Below are 17075 nucleotides of genomic sequence, written 5' to 3' on the forward strand. Positions count from 1 at the left end.
CTTCTCCTCAGCTTTCTCACTTCACTCATTCCCATGTTCCCTCACAGAGATGGGCATGAGGTTCTCCTGGTCTTTTCTGATGCCTTACAAATGGAGATCCAACCTTCCTATGTCTGCAAGGTAATGCTCGTATCCCCAAACACACACAATTCCCATCAAGCTTGGGCAGTGGTGTTCAGTGCATTTGAAATTCAAGCTTGGTATCACTCCTGTCATTTACTGCAGCATCTCCATTGGGTGTCACAGCCACCACAGAATGGGGGCCAGGGCAAAAGTCCTAAAACCTGTGCCTGGCATAACTTAGCTTTAAGTGCATGCTGTGCACGTAGAGGCTTCTGGATCTTATTTTTTTTAAATGTGGTATTATTTTGGATTGCTGTGGTTTGATTTTGTTTCAAAATGAATGCTTTTCCATTTTTGCCTGGATTTTGGGTGCAAAATAGCAGCAGTGCACAAAACTTCCTTCTAGTAAGAAAGTTACTATAAAAAGTTTTGCTGCTGCTGCTACAGCTTGCTCTGAAAGCTTTGCTGTGATTTAAAATGCTTCGTTTGCTCCTGTGTCTGTAAGAATCTCTCATTTCCTTCTTTAAATTCCTGTCTAATTAAAAAAACAGTACATCATGGTTAAATAAAACTGTACCCAGGATAACCCTGATTTCCATATGCAGATTTATCTGCACTGACAGCCCCCTCTCCCTCTCTTAGTCTTTCTGTTTCCTCTCCCTCCCTCACTCTCCCTCTTTCTCTTCCCCTCTCTTTCTCTCCTTGTCTTTTTGTCTCTTTATGTCTATTGCATTATGCCTGAATAATTTTCAGTCTTTTTTTTCCTCCTCTCTTGCACGCACATGCTAAAATAACTAGACAAAGATGCAAGGTGGTTGCTGCAGTCCCTGTCTCTAGGACAAAACCAAGAAAGCTTGTGATTGCAATGCCACCTTTCCTTTTTTTTTTTTTTTCTTCTTTTTTTCTTCCCCAGCCATGCTTGGTGATTAAACTTCCTCAGGATGGGGAAGAAAAAGGAGCTGGAAATGAAATAGGGTTGAGGAAAAATCCCATTGCAGCAGCTGCAGCCAGTGGTGTCTGCTGCCAGATGTGCGAAGGTTCCTGGGGTCCTTGTCACTAAAAGGCAGTATTCAAATATTTGGAGACAAAAGCTGCATCCTCAGTGATCATTTTCTTTATTTAACATGGCAGCAGGCATCGTGTGGGGAAAAATCAACATGCTGGATGTTGAATCGGACTTTTCCCCTTTCTGGGATGAAAGGATGTTATCTATCCCGTGCCAAGAGGGAACTGAGGTAAGAGAGCTGATCCAGCTCGGTTTTTTTCCTAGTATATTTCCCAAGCATCTTTTCTGAAACGACCTATGTATATATGAGTGTGTGTGTGTGTGTGTGTATAGATGTTTCTATGTTTGTATATTTGTGTATTCGATTTCAAGGCAGTGAGCAGTAATGCTTTTTTTCTCTGCCTTCACATCAACCCAGAGAAAGTTAATTCACAATATATATTCAGAGCTTGTTCAGAAGGGTCGTTTTGTGGGATTTTTTTGAATACCTTTTTGTTTCCAGAGAAGACTTCAGCAGTGACATCATGGTTGGCTGCTGATATTAAACCCTATTTTCAAAGTCTATAAAAAAAAAAGCCAGTAACTTTGTGATAAGAAATTGTGCAGGAGATTCATATGCTCTATTTTTCAGTTGCACTCTAAATATTGGAAGTCTTATTAAAGCGATAGTGAGAATTTTTTATTAATATTATTTCTAGCACAGAAGCGATGAATGCTGCATAATTAAGTACAGTATTTAATTTGGCTGTTGTGAAGCAAAAGAATAAGGTAATAATTTTTATTGTACTAATCAGACTCAAGATGTTCTCTGTGTTAATTGGGTTAAAAAAATTGCAGTACTTATTAGAAATTCTAATTTCACAATGCAGCACTGACAATAAGCTCAGCCAGTGAATTATTCACATCTTTAATTTGCTCTCTTAATGACAGTGTTCTGTAATCAGAGTGCAGCGACTGCTTCCTATGCATTATGTATGATGTTCAGGACTTAAATGCAGGACATTATGAAGCCTCTCAGTGGCTCAGTAATTAGTTTTCCACAAGACAGGGCTTAGATATTCACAGATAAAAGTCTACAGCTGAGATAATGTTAAGGTGGTGACTCATGCTAACAAAAGCAGGGAAGTTCAAATTTAATGCCGAAAGTGCTCTCCATTCTCCCTCGTTGTGCGTAGGTGCAGGGGGAGGGGAAGAAAGTCTCCCAAAGTAGCCCGGCATGGTGAGTGCGCCGCGGACAGCCCGAAGGGGCAGCCCGGGGCTCCTTTCACTCCGGGCCCGGGGTTTTGGCAACTTTACTGATCGGAGAGTGGAGGCGGAGCTGCCTTTGGTGCCTCTTTGTAGTGGTTGTGAAAAGGGCAGTAGTGTACACACTGTCAGAGAGCAATCATGTATAGGTGAGATGTATTTTAAAGGATTTCATTTGAAGCACTGACGTTCCGTAACTTTGTCAAATTACGGGTGTTTTGAGTGGGAGCTACTTTGTTATGTGTAGGAACTTTGAGAACACTTGATACTCGCTATATTGCAGTTGTACCTATTTCAGCTGCCATGGTCTTTATACATTTTAGAAACTTTATTTTCTCGTAGTTTAGTTCTCACTATCCAAAAGATGAACTGTGATACAGGTTTGTTCTTTTTGCCTTGGATCATTTACCTGGTGTTCAATCAAGTGGTTTAAATGTAGGGAATAAGTATGGCTGTGTAACTTTCCTACTTCTACACGCTGCTTATTATAGAATATTAGGCAAGAATATTGAAATGAAGCTGGAAAATGATAGGTTTTCTGAACTTAGTTGCTAATCAGACTGGGAGCTGTACATTTGTCCTGTGTCTCCCTCCCATTAATCAGACTTTTTTATTGGAAGCAAAATAACTGAGTAGAGAAGGTTCTTTATTTTGTGTTAACTCTCCAAAGGCTCCAAAGACTTGTGGCCTTGTACAGGATTGTGATTCTAATTATTAAAGTTGATCTGCCTGTAAAAAGTTTAGGCTTAAATTAAAAACAAACAAACGAAACACTAAAGATCCCAACCTAATAGTGAAGTAGAGATATGATAATAAGAACTTGGAGTACATCTAGATTTTTAAAGCAAAATATTGTAAAACTAATTCCTTTAAATTTTTCAGCAGAGTCTACATCTGGAATTCAGTGTTACTAGCAGCTGTTGCTAGTGTTGTTTGGCCTCAAAGCCATGGGAGATGTTACTAAGTAATTGCTTTCAGCAAGCAAAATCCTATATCCTATGGCTGGATCAGATATTGGTTGTATATAGTCCAGCCCTGAAAGTCGTTATCATTAAACTGTCGAATAAAGAAGCTGCAGATTGGATCAATGTAGCTAGGTGATTCATAGTTTGTATCAGAATCCAAGTGATTGTATCCATGAAGAACTTGATTTGGTCTTTTCCAGAAAAAAGACTTTTCTTCCAAGTCGAGATCCCCCAGCAAGTGGGTCACTCACTACATGGCTACATTTCTTCAGTCACTTCAGCATGGAATCATACAATTGAAACTTATTCCCTAAAGGCGTCATACCTGCCCCCTTCCTCTTCCTCCAAAGCCACGATCAATAAAAGTTGTCTTTTTAAGTGAGCCCTTGCCTGTCTGTCTGAAGATTTGTTATGATTACTTACCTAAGTGAGTTATCTATTCCAGCATTTCACTAGTCTTCCCATTAGAATGTTTTTTTGTGCGCTCTGATCTTAAACTTAACCTGCTAAAAGTAAATTACTTCAACCCATTAGTTTTTGTTAGTTAGTGGTTACAGGGATTATTATTTTCCACTTTGCCCCAGACTCACATGTTTGAGATTCTCAGTCATGTTTCCACTGTGTTATTTTTTTAAACAATCCCTGGTTTTTGTTTTCTTCTTTATAGAAAAAAGCCCCCAGTATTATTCTTGTATTTCTTTAATTTTTGTTGCTGTGATCTGGACTCTCCTTATTTCTACTTTCTTGAAATGCAATGTTCTAGACTTAGATGTAGTTTCATATGCCATATAATTTCTATATTTTTGCTTAATGAAATGGGGTTGTCACTTCTTAAGAAAATCTAGTTTCCCTGAGAAAATGACTTGCACGTGGCAGGTACAAAGACATCTATTAACCCAGGGTACAGTCTGGGGTATCTACAGTACAATTGGAAAAGGTGCAGCATGTGTTTGAGCAGGTTTTTAATTCAAGGATTTATGCTTCTAGCAGGAGTCTTTATGGATATTGTTTCCAATATCCTTATCTCACAAGATAAGTACCTGTGACTGACCTGATTAGTGATGCCCAGATGTGAGCTATCCAGCTGTAAAGAATATCTGAAGTGTTCAATCCTCAGGATTGTTTCAAGTTGTAGAAGTACTATTGCAGAGTCAAAACTTTATAATGACTATTTTATAAAGTAGATGGGGGGTTAGCAGTTAAAATTTGAACTTTTGCAGTCAGATTAGACAATCTGAATTTGAGGCACTATTACAGGCAGGTGGGAATACTTTTTTACAAAAGTAGCAAGGGTTTTACTAGCCATCAAAAATAACAGTCCAGGGTTAACTGTGCAGCAGGATGTTTTAGATTAAAAAAAATTAGAAAGATATCCCATTCTCACTAGCCTAGAAGATTGACTCTACATCTGAGCTATGCATGTGGGAAAGGGCCAATTGTTGTCTACCCAATCTGTTAGGGTAAAGTGGAGGTCCATTCAGTTTTAGCTCGGAGAAGGGAAGGGCCCAATATCTTTCCTGGGTCAGAGGAACATAGTTCATACTATCCTTGAGTTGTCATGGCATGGGAGGAGAATAACATTTATGAAGTCAAAATGGAAATCATGTGTCTGAAGAGTTCAAGATCACTGGCTATGCTTCCAGAAGATCAAGTTAAATAGGTTAAAAAAGACATAGGGATACCAAGAAAAATTTTGAGGACCTTTACATGGTTACACAGACATATCTGCAATGTATTTTTAACTTTTACTGTCGTCTAACTGATATGTGGCTTCTCTTGTTTAGAAATATTGCAAGTCTTTTGGAGTGATCTGATCCATATTTCTTTATTTGTTCATATATCAAAAAGCAAGAAAAATAGTTTTAACTCTGCTCAGTTTTATTGAAAAAAGTTATGAAAAATCCATCCATAGTATATTTCCAGGAGTTGTATTTTGTACTTTTGTTTATATTGCTCCAGGCTTTAGTACCATGATAAATATTAGGTTCTGAAGTGGTATGATGAGTTAAGTATTTCTAAATGTCTTCTCTTAATCTAGCCTAATAATGCAGTCTTTTCATATGCATAAATCCCATGAAAGCCAGTGGGAGTACTACATTATAGAAGGAATGATAGATACATATGCCAAGATGTCTTCATTTTGAGTCATTGTTTTCACTTGATTGACAAAGAAGAAAGTTGACTAAAGGAAATATAAACTGAGAGTGGAAAGAAGGTTATTGATAATACTTTTAATTCCAAATTTATCTGTTTCACCACTGAAACATATATGCCAATAAAATGACAGAAGTCAGAATATCTGATGGAAATCTCAAATGAATTTATATTCACTAATGCTTTCTAGGAAATATTTCACAAGTAGAACATATGCATTCTAGTCTGTTAAACTCTATAACTGGCTCACTATGAAGAATTCCAACCTATATATAAACCTATGTATATATTATGTAAAATAGAATAGCAATAAATATTCATAATATAAACCAGTTTGGCTTTTTTTTGCAAAGTCAAGCTGGGAATAACATAATATACTGGATGAGTTCAAATACTCAATCTTCTGTAAAATGTAAATCCATAAAACTTAGCAGTTCTTATCTGTATCTGTAGTAGGCCAGAAAAAATAGTAGTAGGAATACTTAATACTGTACAAAAGCATCTCACTGCTTCCAAGTGGCTTTTCTTCTGTGTTATCATCTATACTTATTTTCTGTACTGATTCTCATCCAAGGAACTACTTCATATCCTCATTAAACCTGAGTTTTCATTTCTTGTGTGCTAATTTTTCTGCCTTTGTTTTTAAGCTTTTCTCCATACTCTTTTTGAAGCTCATGAGGCTTTTGCTATTCCTAAAGCATGCCTCCTTAAATTTCTTGTTTTGTTTCGACATATGTTTGCAACAATCCTTGAAATCTTCATATCACACTATCTTTTTGTCATTGTTTTCTTAAGTATCCCATTTCTTTTCTCTTGCAGTATTTACATTGCAAGATCATTGATGAAAAGAAGGGGTTTTTTTCTGTGCTTCTAGAGAGGACAAAATAAAGGAGTTGAGACTCTTTCTAATAGTAGGAATACAAAAAGTATGTGAAGTTAATTTTAACTGCAACCCTTCTAATCCCTAGTAACACAGGCTTTTCAACTTGTAACAACTTCTTTGCAACAGAGTTTCATCTGGATTCTGGGAAGTTTACAGGTTAGGGCACAAGAAAACTGAGAAATAAAGGGGCCAACTACAAGCAGAGCAGAACTTATCCTCAAAATATTCCAGTTCAGTGCCCTCTGTTTACTATTTTTGCTTCTCCAATATAATACTTTGTCAGAGAGACCCTAGGTCCAATAAAATTATTCAGAAAGCTTTTTGTCTCTCAGGTACATCAATTCTTTCTAGTATGCGGTACACAGAGACAATACAGACTGTTGGTCCAGATGAAGGATTGTGTCAGTCCAGCTGTAGACTGAGGGGTTTGAAGTTTTTTTTCCAGAAGGAATAGCTTTAACTGAGTGGTTGTGGTGCAGCTGTCTATCAGCATTTTGGTGTTCTGTGTTGGGAGTATCAAATATGAAGGTGTACTTGGAGAAGTTGAAGGCACAACTGTGCAGTCCAATATGAAGCTTAGTAGAAAGCTCTGGCTTTATTACAGAAAGATATTTTAACCATATCACAAACTTTTTGATGCAGAATTTTTTAAACCAGAATATTTGCTTTGCCAGCACTGCATGGATTTTTAGTTGACAGTATTTGAATGAAGGCAGCTAATTTCAAAGTGTGCAGTTCTCTGACTCCAGCTATCACTCTCCTCCTCATACTGTCTAGTGTTGAGACAAAAGGCTGGGCTCCCACTTTGCTAGTCAGCAAAGCTCTTTCTCCTGACTCGTCCAGAGGCTGTAAGTTTAGAAAGCAGATCAATGTTTTGTGTGGATGTGGATATCATACAAAGGCACACAGTGTAAACCATATTTTCAAAGATGTGTATAAAAAGCAAAATAGCTAGTTTTGACCAGCATAATTTGAGAATTACAGAAATCATTCAAGAAAGTGGATCTCCAATAAGTGTCAGATGTGGTTTCCAACACCACACTATTTTGTCCATTTTTGTGCAATCTCAGAAATATTCCATTTTCCTTTTCTCAGTGCTTTATGCTCTTTGCCTCAATGTAACCTGACAAAAAAAAAAATTCAGATAACTATTGGATACTTAGCATAACTTCAAAGATTTTGTATTTAAAAATATGTTGATTTTTTTTTGCCCCTCTGAAGGTTACAATAATATTTTTATAGTGGAAGGAGGAAAGTGCTCTGCTTATCTCAGGTCCTCCTTTATCAACTTAGGAAACAGAGATACAATTAGCAAAAATGATTGAAGGGTGATGGCTCATATTCAGTTTCTCATTCTACATAGTTCATCTGCATGATTTCTGGAACTCACTTCATTCTTGCATCTCCATTCCTCAGCTGTGTAATAGAAAAAGAAACCTTCCTGCTATTCACAGAATCTAAAGTTCAAATCTCTTTGGGCAGTATGAATTTTCATGCAGATTTTGTCTCTTAGTGTGTCATTAAAGCACACCAGTGACATCTTAGGATTGTTTAAAGGCTCCTAGATACTCTAGGACTTGAGCAAATGTATAAAAACAGTTTGGTATGAGCAAGTATGGAGATTAACCAGTATTTCTAATGGTCATCATAAAGGAGTTCTGATGAGTGTCTGTGTAGTGAGATTCTTGAAAGAGGTGGGGAAAGAGTTGATTTTTAAAATGATACACACTTTGCAGAACGGGTCATTTAATATACTGCCTGTGAAACATCTTTTACATAAAACATCTTTTTATAACTCTATTTCAAGATTTGCAAGAGAAATTTGTCAAAATACTAATTATTAGAAGGAGCTCTACATTGAAGCTTTCAAATTCAAATTGTGTTCTCTACTTTTATTTTGCTTTTTATTTATTTTAGGTCATGTTTTTGTGTTCATGCAAAGGCTTTGCACATTTTTAATATGATTTCCCACTGCTCTGTTTCTTAGAGCTTGGTAGGAACACCATCATATAGCCCTGAAGCTTTTCCTCACCCATTTAGATTTCATTAACTATGGTACTTACTTCAGTGTGTAGGATGAGGCTGTCTGAATTGTATCATACAACTATTTTTTAGCTACTTATACTAAAAATATGTTTATAAAATTATTTCCTATTCAGTTTGTGGGGTTTGTGTTGGTTTTTTTTTTTCCCTCAGAAAAAGTGATTAGTGAAGAAAGGATGACCTTTCTCTTTAAAGGCATTCCAAAACAGAACAGGAACCAGTAAAAACAAATGCTTTTAAAAATGTAGCTAGAAATCAGTACAGGTTGTCCAAATATGAGATGTTAGCCAGTACACTAAGGACACTGTATACAGATACTGTTTTTATCAGTTGTTATCAAAGCCTTTGCCAAAGTAAATGAACTTACCCTTCATTTTGCAGATGTCCTGGCTACCTAATTTGTAAAACATGGGTGTAAAATGATGTAATCTTTGTTTTGACAGCAACAACTCAAATAAATATAGCTGAAACAGGCATTCTGGCTGAAGAGTTCATAATAAAAAACTTTAACATGACTGTACAAAGGAGCTATTCTGCAGTGTCTGTCAGTCATGGATAAAAAACAGAAGAGTTCTGTTCCTCTATCTGGTATCTAACCTTGGAAGGCCTCAGTCTGTATGATAACTGCAAATAATGGTATTGTGATGATCCTATCTCCAGATATCCATGGTAGCATGTGAGTAGGAGTTGTATTATCCTTTTGGCAGAGAAAGGTTATACTAGATAGAAGGGTGAGGATGATGTTTGATGACTAGATCTGAAATCTCTAGAGGGAAATTTCTTTCTGGCAAGAGAGAAGAGGAAGTTTGTCTGTCTGAAGTAGTTTTCCTTTCTGAAAAATCTCTTAAATTTTATTCTGTCTCCACTATTTTTAATAAACACACGTGCAGAAGCTGAAAGGAATTATATATATATTTTTAGAGACTTCTCAGGTTTCCTGATGAGAGTTTTGTGTTGCAATTTTCCAGGTATCCTTGCAAGACTTAGAACTACATTAAACTTTCCTTGTTGTCAGTCTGACATATGCAGTTTAAGCTTGGAGCAATAAAAGTGGAGAGCAATGAGAATAAATTGACAGCTGTCTCACAGCAAGCTAAAACTAGAGAAATGAAAATACCTTATCATGAAAACTGTATTGGAAAATCCATCTCAACTACTGGGCATAAGTAATGAATCATACCTAATTGCATGTTACATATTCTAATAGATTTAACAATACTTACCAAAATAAGAAAGCCACTCTATTTGAAAAATGAAAATTATGCAATGGTGTCATATAACAGATTAGACCTAATAATTTCAAGTAGGTTGGTAAAAGCTGTAAAATTGTGCTGTAATTACATTTAGAGCTAGATGCTTTTAGTCAACCTTATCCAGTAAAACAACACTCCAAAGATATTGTAATTTGTCCCCTGCTCAGACTGATGTGGTTTTCAGTATATGGCTATCCTTTGTGGACTAAATTAGAAAAAGAACCTCTCCCAATTCCACACTGAGTACAAATTCAAGATAAACATTCCAGGAGATTGTGAAAGCCCATCTTAGAGGAAGAGCTGAGTCAATGGACCTCTCTTACCACTTTTTCTTTGGGAAAAAAAAAACCCAGGTTTTCAGAGGTGCATTGAGTGAATGGTATTTGTGTTTCACCCAGGGATGAATTATAAGCAGCCGTCACCACTCTGAGCACACACAGCTGACCCCTGCACTTTGATGGGAAAAGTTCCTGCATAGTCCTTTGTCCTGGTACATGAACAAATATGATTCTTAGTAAAAAAACCCAAACAAACTCTAAGAATTCACCATTTGCAATAGTAGTGAAAATTTACAGTTTTACTTCAGTGTGATGCACAGCTGCTCACTGAGGCAGACATTTGAATAGACAGATATTTGAGAAGAAATTCTTCCTACACTAATAAAAGGATAAAAGATTTTGTTTGTTTGTTTGTTTGTTTGGCATAATGAACAGAACAGACAATATTGTTGGTTGAAATGATTAAAATAGTTTTGACCTCATCTAGAGCCTAGTTAAGCTGAATTTTAATTTTTTAGTGGAAAGTATGATATCATGAATCATGCAGAAGCAATTAAAAAGAAAGCCAACAGAAAAATCACCAAGAAACTAGAAAAAGAGAATGAATGTCACAGTTTGACTGTCATTCAACTTTTTGGGTATTTACCAACAGAGAACACCTTTGTACTGCTCAGTAAAGCAGCTGGATGACAAAAACTTGCCAGGTTTATGGGAACAGAATGTGTTGGAGAACTTACAGTGAAAATCTGGCAATTTAATTCAAAATAGATTTATTTTAGAGTTTTTAAAAAGTAGCAGCTGGTTATTTAGTGACAGCAGTTTCAGATACTTCAAAATCAGCTTTTCTGAACCTTTATTTTGTGGTAATTGTTTCTTGTTCCTGACATTTTAGAATTCATATTTTTGACTGCTTTTGAGTATTTTGATTTTAATTTTATGTATTTAGCTAAGTTATACTTTAGATATTCACCGTAGAGCAGGGAGCATTTTTAGCTAAATGTTGCCAGTCATCTTTACTAATTTAATAATCTCTTGTATATTAGCACAGTGGTTTAATCTTTTTTAAAATCAATACTGTATCTTAATACTTCTTAGAGCAAGCTATTATTAGCAGGGAATCAGCTAGATATATGAGATTACCACAGCTACACAAAAGCCACCTATCCATTATAAATAAACAGTATGATAATTAACCCACAAGATTCTTCCTGACCCTAAACTGAGGATCAGTCAAGCTGGTTGTGTTATATTTGAAGTGCAGGTACACTGGCTAGGATCTCAAAAATAATAGCACTGAACTAGCATAGTATTTTTTCTGAGCTGCTGCATTGTACATCTTAACACAGGAGCTAAATTGAGCACAGCTTTGTGGTGATGCTGTCTACTTCTGCTTCAGGACATGCCTTCATCTGTACGAATTTTTGGGATGTCTTCCCAGTATACACTGTTGCAAATAAAAATTGCAATCTCTCTCCATATTCATTTTGAATAGTAGATTTTTGAACCTTGAGGTTTAAAATGTTAATGCTTCTTAAAATATTATTAGTTGACAAGACAAAGCAGTATTCTATTTTACCAGTGTTAACACTGTTTATGAACTTTCATTCCAGCTCAACTGTAAACATTGTTAATAAAGCCAAGTAAATTGTCGTGGGAGGCTCAGTTTCATACAACAGTCTGATATGAGATTTTTTCCCAAATAAATTCTGCATAGTTAAGTTACAGTAATAACAGAAGTGATATCATCCATGTCTTGTTACTAAGAGTGTTCTCCAACTGCTGCTTTCAACCTATATTGGATACTGAGCCAGTTGGACTTTTGATTTGATCCCATTGAAATGTTCTTAAAGCAACTGTTATACTTAAATCTGATCCAAAGAATAGATGAGCTTCCTATTGCAAAGAAAACAGTGTGGCATAGTAGCAAAATGCACATTTCCTTACACATTGCACATTTCGCTAGTTATTTGCAGCATTTTTTGGCAGAATGTTAGAAAAAGTAGAAGATATTAAAGATACTTCAATTCCATACCATTTTTGGACATTTTTTATGGGCATGATTCTTGATGATCAAGAGCAGTGAGAACTAGATTGCCTGTTTCAGTTATTAAAATGAGATTTGTAGAAGTTTGCTGCATAAATGCTAGATAATGGCAGTCAATGGAAATCAGTGCTCTTACAGTTGCCTAAACCAGCACATCCCTTAAACTCAGCACATTTATGTTACTATGATCTCAATTTCCCCTGAAATTTGGCTCCTTGCATTTAGCTACCTGGTGCAACCACTGCACTCTTGCTTCTCTTCAATGTCTGTTAAAATCTAGTGACAAAAAGGGTGGCACTGAAATGCTGCCTTCATCTTTGGAGGTGTCTGATATGTTTTGGGAGAGGTACTTGGTACGCTCTCAGTGCAGATGGGCAGCACTAAGATCTGCAGAAATCCCTAAGTGTGATCACATCTGTGTTTTCATGTAGCACGTTTTAACTACCAGGTTGTTCAATAGTCTGAGAGGGATGATGGGGGAGCCAGTGGGTGCTGAGCCACACTGCAGGCAGGAATGCCAGATTCTTAGTGCAAGGGAGAAGAAGAAAGAGTGGTGGGCTGCATGCCAAAGAGATGGAGAGAGTGGAATGAGCAGCATATTGGTTGGTTTTATGCCTTGAATTAGAGAGTTTTGGTTTAAGAAATAGTCCTGTAAGACTAAATTAATCCATATTGCCTATGGGTTTGGATTTGTGAGTTAATATTTTAATTGAGTAATACTCAGGTTGCAATATAAACTTAACCTGTATTAAACAAAAGAGAATCCATTTGAAAAGAGGGCCTTTAATGAGAAGTGAGGTTTACACTACTAAGTAAAAGTTGCATTCATGTTGCATTTTCTTTTTCTTGTAGCTAGCAGACAATCAATACAGCTATCTGCTTTCACAAAGTTTGTAGGAATGTTAAATCTTTGAGACCTTTTCCCATGTATTGGACTTAGATGGAATTGGTTACTGGAAGTGATCAAGAGGAGCTGAGCAAAGCAGCTCATTTTTTTTCAGGAAACCATGTAAAAAGGAACAATAGTCTTTGGTTCAAGGAGCTTTTTGTTCTCTCTGAGTCTACAAAAAATGCTGCCAAGCTTGGTGTCTTAGTAAAGATATGGTGTTTCTTTCATTTAAACTAATTTAAATATACTCATTATTTCTTATTCATAGAAACCTGATCCATATCCTGAAGAATCAGGTCAGGTGCCAGGCTTTTAGGAGTAAGAGCTTCTGATGGGAAGCTATTACTGATGTTTCTTTCTACTCTTACCCTAGAAAACTGAACCACATGCCCTGCATTCCTATTTCCTTACTGTCCTCTGCTCTTCATATCTCTATTATTTTGTGGTCTACAGTATTCACTGTTTTCTTTTTCCAAGTGATTATTTTATTATTTTGCAATGGATTGTTCACTTTCCTGGCCCCAAAAAATCAATTCCTTTTCCTCAATTCTTTCATCATCATTAGCAAAAAAAAAAAAAAAAAAAAAAAAAAAAAAAAAAAAAAAAAAAAAAAAAAATCAGCAATTATTGCCAGGTAGACATTTTCTGAGCTTTTAAAAAGCATCAGGTTTCTTTTTTATTGCTTTAAAGATCTTTAGAAATTTTACCTAAAATTATGTCATTTTAGGTTTTCTCTGTGTAATCAACTTTCTTAATCTAGGAAAAGAAAAAATATTGGAATATATCTACAAACATGAAGTGATAAATAGTAAAAAGTTGACAGTTGGTAGTAGTACTTTAATAGAATCATCTTTGATAACAACTCCTCTGGTACCTGTTATATGTGCTCATGAATAGCCACTGAACTAACACAAAACATCTGCTGCTTTGGCTGAATTTAAATGCCCCAATCTGATAATCTTGTTGAGAAATTTAGCAGTCGTCTAGAATGGAAATTCACGTACCAGTCGTGATCCATCAAAGAGAATGAGACTCCACACACACAGAAATATATGTTAGCAGATGCAAAGATTTTGTGTTGAGCATTATTTTGTATTGCTATGTTTTACATTGTGGTTAATGGTTCTGAGTTAGGGAGTATTGTAATTATACAGGTAAATATGCAGGCACTACCTGCAATGTAGCCCTGAAAAAATAGGCAGAAAAATGTGTTTATTTAAATTGGATTCACTGATGCATACATGCACAGATTTTATAGAGTAATAAAATTCTACATGCAAGACCTGTTCAAATTCCAGATTCTTAAAATTTTCTAGGATTCTTCACCTGAAGAACACTGAAAGAAATATTCCCTTTACAGTATCACAGGCATTTTCAGTGTATTTTGGGGGAGTATTTTATATGATGTATGTTGAAATTAATTTTCCAAGGAAAAAAGCACTCTTACATACTTATAAATTTCTGTGACTTTTCTCACAATATCTTTTTTTTCTGATTGTGTCAGGTTGTGCGACTGAAGCTTCTTATTCTTTTATCAATGAAGTGACTGATACATGCTTTATATTTAGAAATCATTGAGTGGACTTACTGCTTTCTCACTGCTTTTTAAAAACTGATTGTAATGGAGGTTCTGTTTTATGTATTGAAATCTAAGCTTTCTGATATTTCCATCTTATGCCTTTTAACTTTTCCAGTTATTTTTTCGAAAAAATCTTGATGGTATGACTTAAGAAATCTTAAGGTTGCCACAGTCACTCTTTTTAATCTTCAAGTGCCTTTTTTCCCCCAGGTCTTCCATCCTAGCTTCTTGTGGTGGGCTTGAAAATCAAATATACTGGAAAGTAAAATAAATAAGTCTTTTAATGTGTATTGCAATGTTATCTGTTTCAAATCCTTCAACACTTAGAAATAACTGTTTAGACACCTTTAGTCTGTCAAAGTCTATTTTTTTTTTAATCAAAAGAAACAGCATGGAGAAGAAGAAAAGTATATAAATTGTGTACTAAGGGGAGATATTCAAATCCAGTTTGAGATTTCATTCTTGAATCTCAATAGCACATATGTGTGACATGGTTCTGCAAATCCAGACAAGGTAATCTGTAGAAAAGTAATGCAGAGTCCTGCACCTGGGGATGAATAACCCCAGTACATGCGCAGGCTGGGGGCTGACCGGCTGGAAAGCAGCTCTGCAGAAAAGGACTTGCTGGCTGCTGGACAGCCAACCAATGGGCAGAAACTGATGCACAGGGGATTCCATCTGAATATGAGCAAGAACTTCTCTACTGTGCAGGTGACTGAGCACTGGAACAGATTGCTCAGAGAGGTTGTGGACTCTTCCTGATGGAGATATTCAAGAACCATCTGGGCAAAATGCTGTGCCATGTGCTCTAGGATGACCCTGCTTGGGCAGGCAGGCTGGAGCAGATCACCCACTGTGGTACCTTCCAACCTCACCCATCCTGTGATTCTGTGATTCTATAAAGCACAGCTTGTTAAATTCTAAGTTGTCTTAATACCATGACAATTGGAACAGACTTGAGACTGGATGTAGAAGTACCTGGGGCTTCTTTTTGAAGGTCCTTAGCTATTTTTCTGTGAATTTACATAAGTACTTTAAGTACAGCGTTTCTGTATTTGATACAATGTTGGCAAAAATGTAGCCCATGAAGGAGAAACAATTTAAAGAGCAACTTGAAAGTTGTTTGTTGTAGCAGCTCCCTGGCTGTCATAGACTTACTGCTACGGTCTTGTGGAAAAGTAGCAGGACTTATTTTTTACTGTATGTATGTATATGCAGAAGTATAGGATAAGTGTACATATTTGTAGATATGTGTATGTGATTGTGTATAGTTGGCTACATTTTTGTTCTCTAGAGAGCTCTGATCCCCTTCAATGTCATCCTAATTACATAATAGATAAGTAATTAAGACTTTTTTACTTATGTTCAGTCATCAAATTGCTCTTTTTTAACCTTTTTTTGTTTGTGTATGTGTGTTTAGGTGACCAAAAATTAAAAGAATTTTCAAAGACAGGATTAAGATTCATAGTATAACCACAAATTTTTTTTCCTATTGTCATCTGCACATCTTTCTACATTATCAAACATGGGCACTCTAAGCTAATTTTGCACAAATTAATAATTCTAAAAAAATGAAGTAATTCAATAATATTTTACAAGATACTTATTCTCCTTCTTATGTAATTAGTAGCTGTATTACCTACAAGTAAAATCTAAAGTAATCTCATGAGTTTCTTGATCAGTGGAGAATACTCTTAATTAAAAAAAGAAAACAACCCAGACCCAATGTATAATTGCTAAAAAGTTACAAAAGATAGGGAGTGTGCTGAAGAGGCTATATTGAAAGATCTTATAAACTTCCTTGAACATTTTATCTCTAAAATTCACAGATTTGTGAGGAAACAAAACAGTGCAATTGAAGGAAATGACTGATTTTCTTAGAAGAACTTAAGAAAAATAAGAATGAAGTGGAGTCTGTTTCACTTTTGGTTGGGAATTTTTTGGGGTTTTGTCCCTCCAACTGTGCAATTAAAAAAGAGTTGGCAGCAAATGAAAGAGTTTGAGTACCCAGCATAGGGACATGACAAAATGCAAGAATAACTCAAAGTTGCCAATGACTCCATGTCCTGATGGATGTTGGTGACTAAAGGTGTCCCTCAGGGGTCTGACTGGGGCCAGTGCTGTTAAATGTCTCCATCGGTGACACAGACAATGGAATTGAGTACATCCTCAGGAAGTCTGCAGTTGTCACCACGCTGAGTGGTTCTGCTGACATGCCTGAAGGATGGGATGCCATTGCCATCCAGAGGGATCTGGACAAGCTTGAGGAGTGAGCCCATGGGAATATCACAGGGTTCAATTGTGCCAAGTGACCTGGGTCCAGACTACATGCGATGGAGATGAACCTAAAATTTGTAGGATATTTCTACACTGGTCTGTGTAGTATTAAAATGCATTAAACTAACAAAAGGTAAGCCTCAGCAGGTAATACTAAAAACTTCAGTGAGACCCTGATGCTCTTAAATACTGTGTTAGACAGACTGGAACATCTGAAAAAAAAAAGGCACAAAAAGTGACTTTATGAATAAAGTTGTCATATATGTAAAGAGGAACAAAAAGTACAGAACTGAGGTTAGCACTATTTTCATTTATCTCTTCTCTTTTGACATTTTTGTTAGTGAGCTAGGAAATCAATAAAGACTAATTTCATTGGCAAGGATTAGAGAGTACATA

At 36.1% G+C, this 17075-nt stretch overlaps 1 long non-coding RNA gene across 4 annotated transcripts in view; it reads left to right on the plus strand.

The window, feature by feature from the left end:
- Positions 1-712: 712 nt before the first annotated feature.
- The window catches only part of LOC118684826 (uncharacterized), a 279897-nt gene continuing 263534 nt past the window's right edge, over positions 713-17075 (plus strand). For all 4 annotated transcript variants that reach the window (XR_004979895.2, XR_004979896.2, XR_008508271.1 and 1 more), the window contains exon 1: positions 713-1298. This is a non-coding gene — a long non-coding RNA (uncharacterized LOC118684826). The remainder of the gene's footprint in view (positions 1299-17075) is intronic.

Source organism: Molothrus ater, chromosome 3 (genome assembly GCF_012460135.2).
Source record: "Molothrus ater isolate BHLD 08-10-18 breed brown headed cowbird chromosome 3, BPBGC_Mater_1.1, whole genome shotgun sequence".
Lineage (NCBI taxonomy): Eukaryota > Metazoa > Chordata > Aves > Passeriformes > Icteridae > Molothrus > Molothrus ater.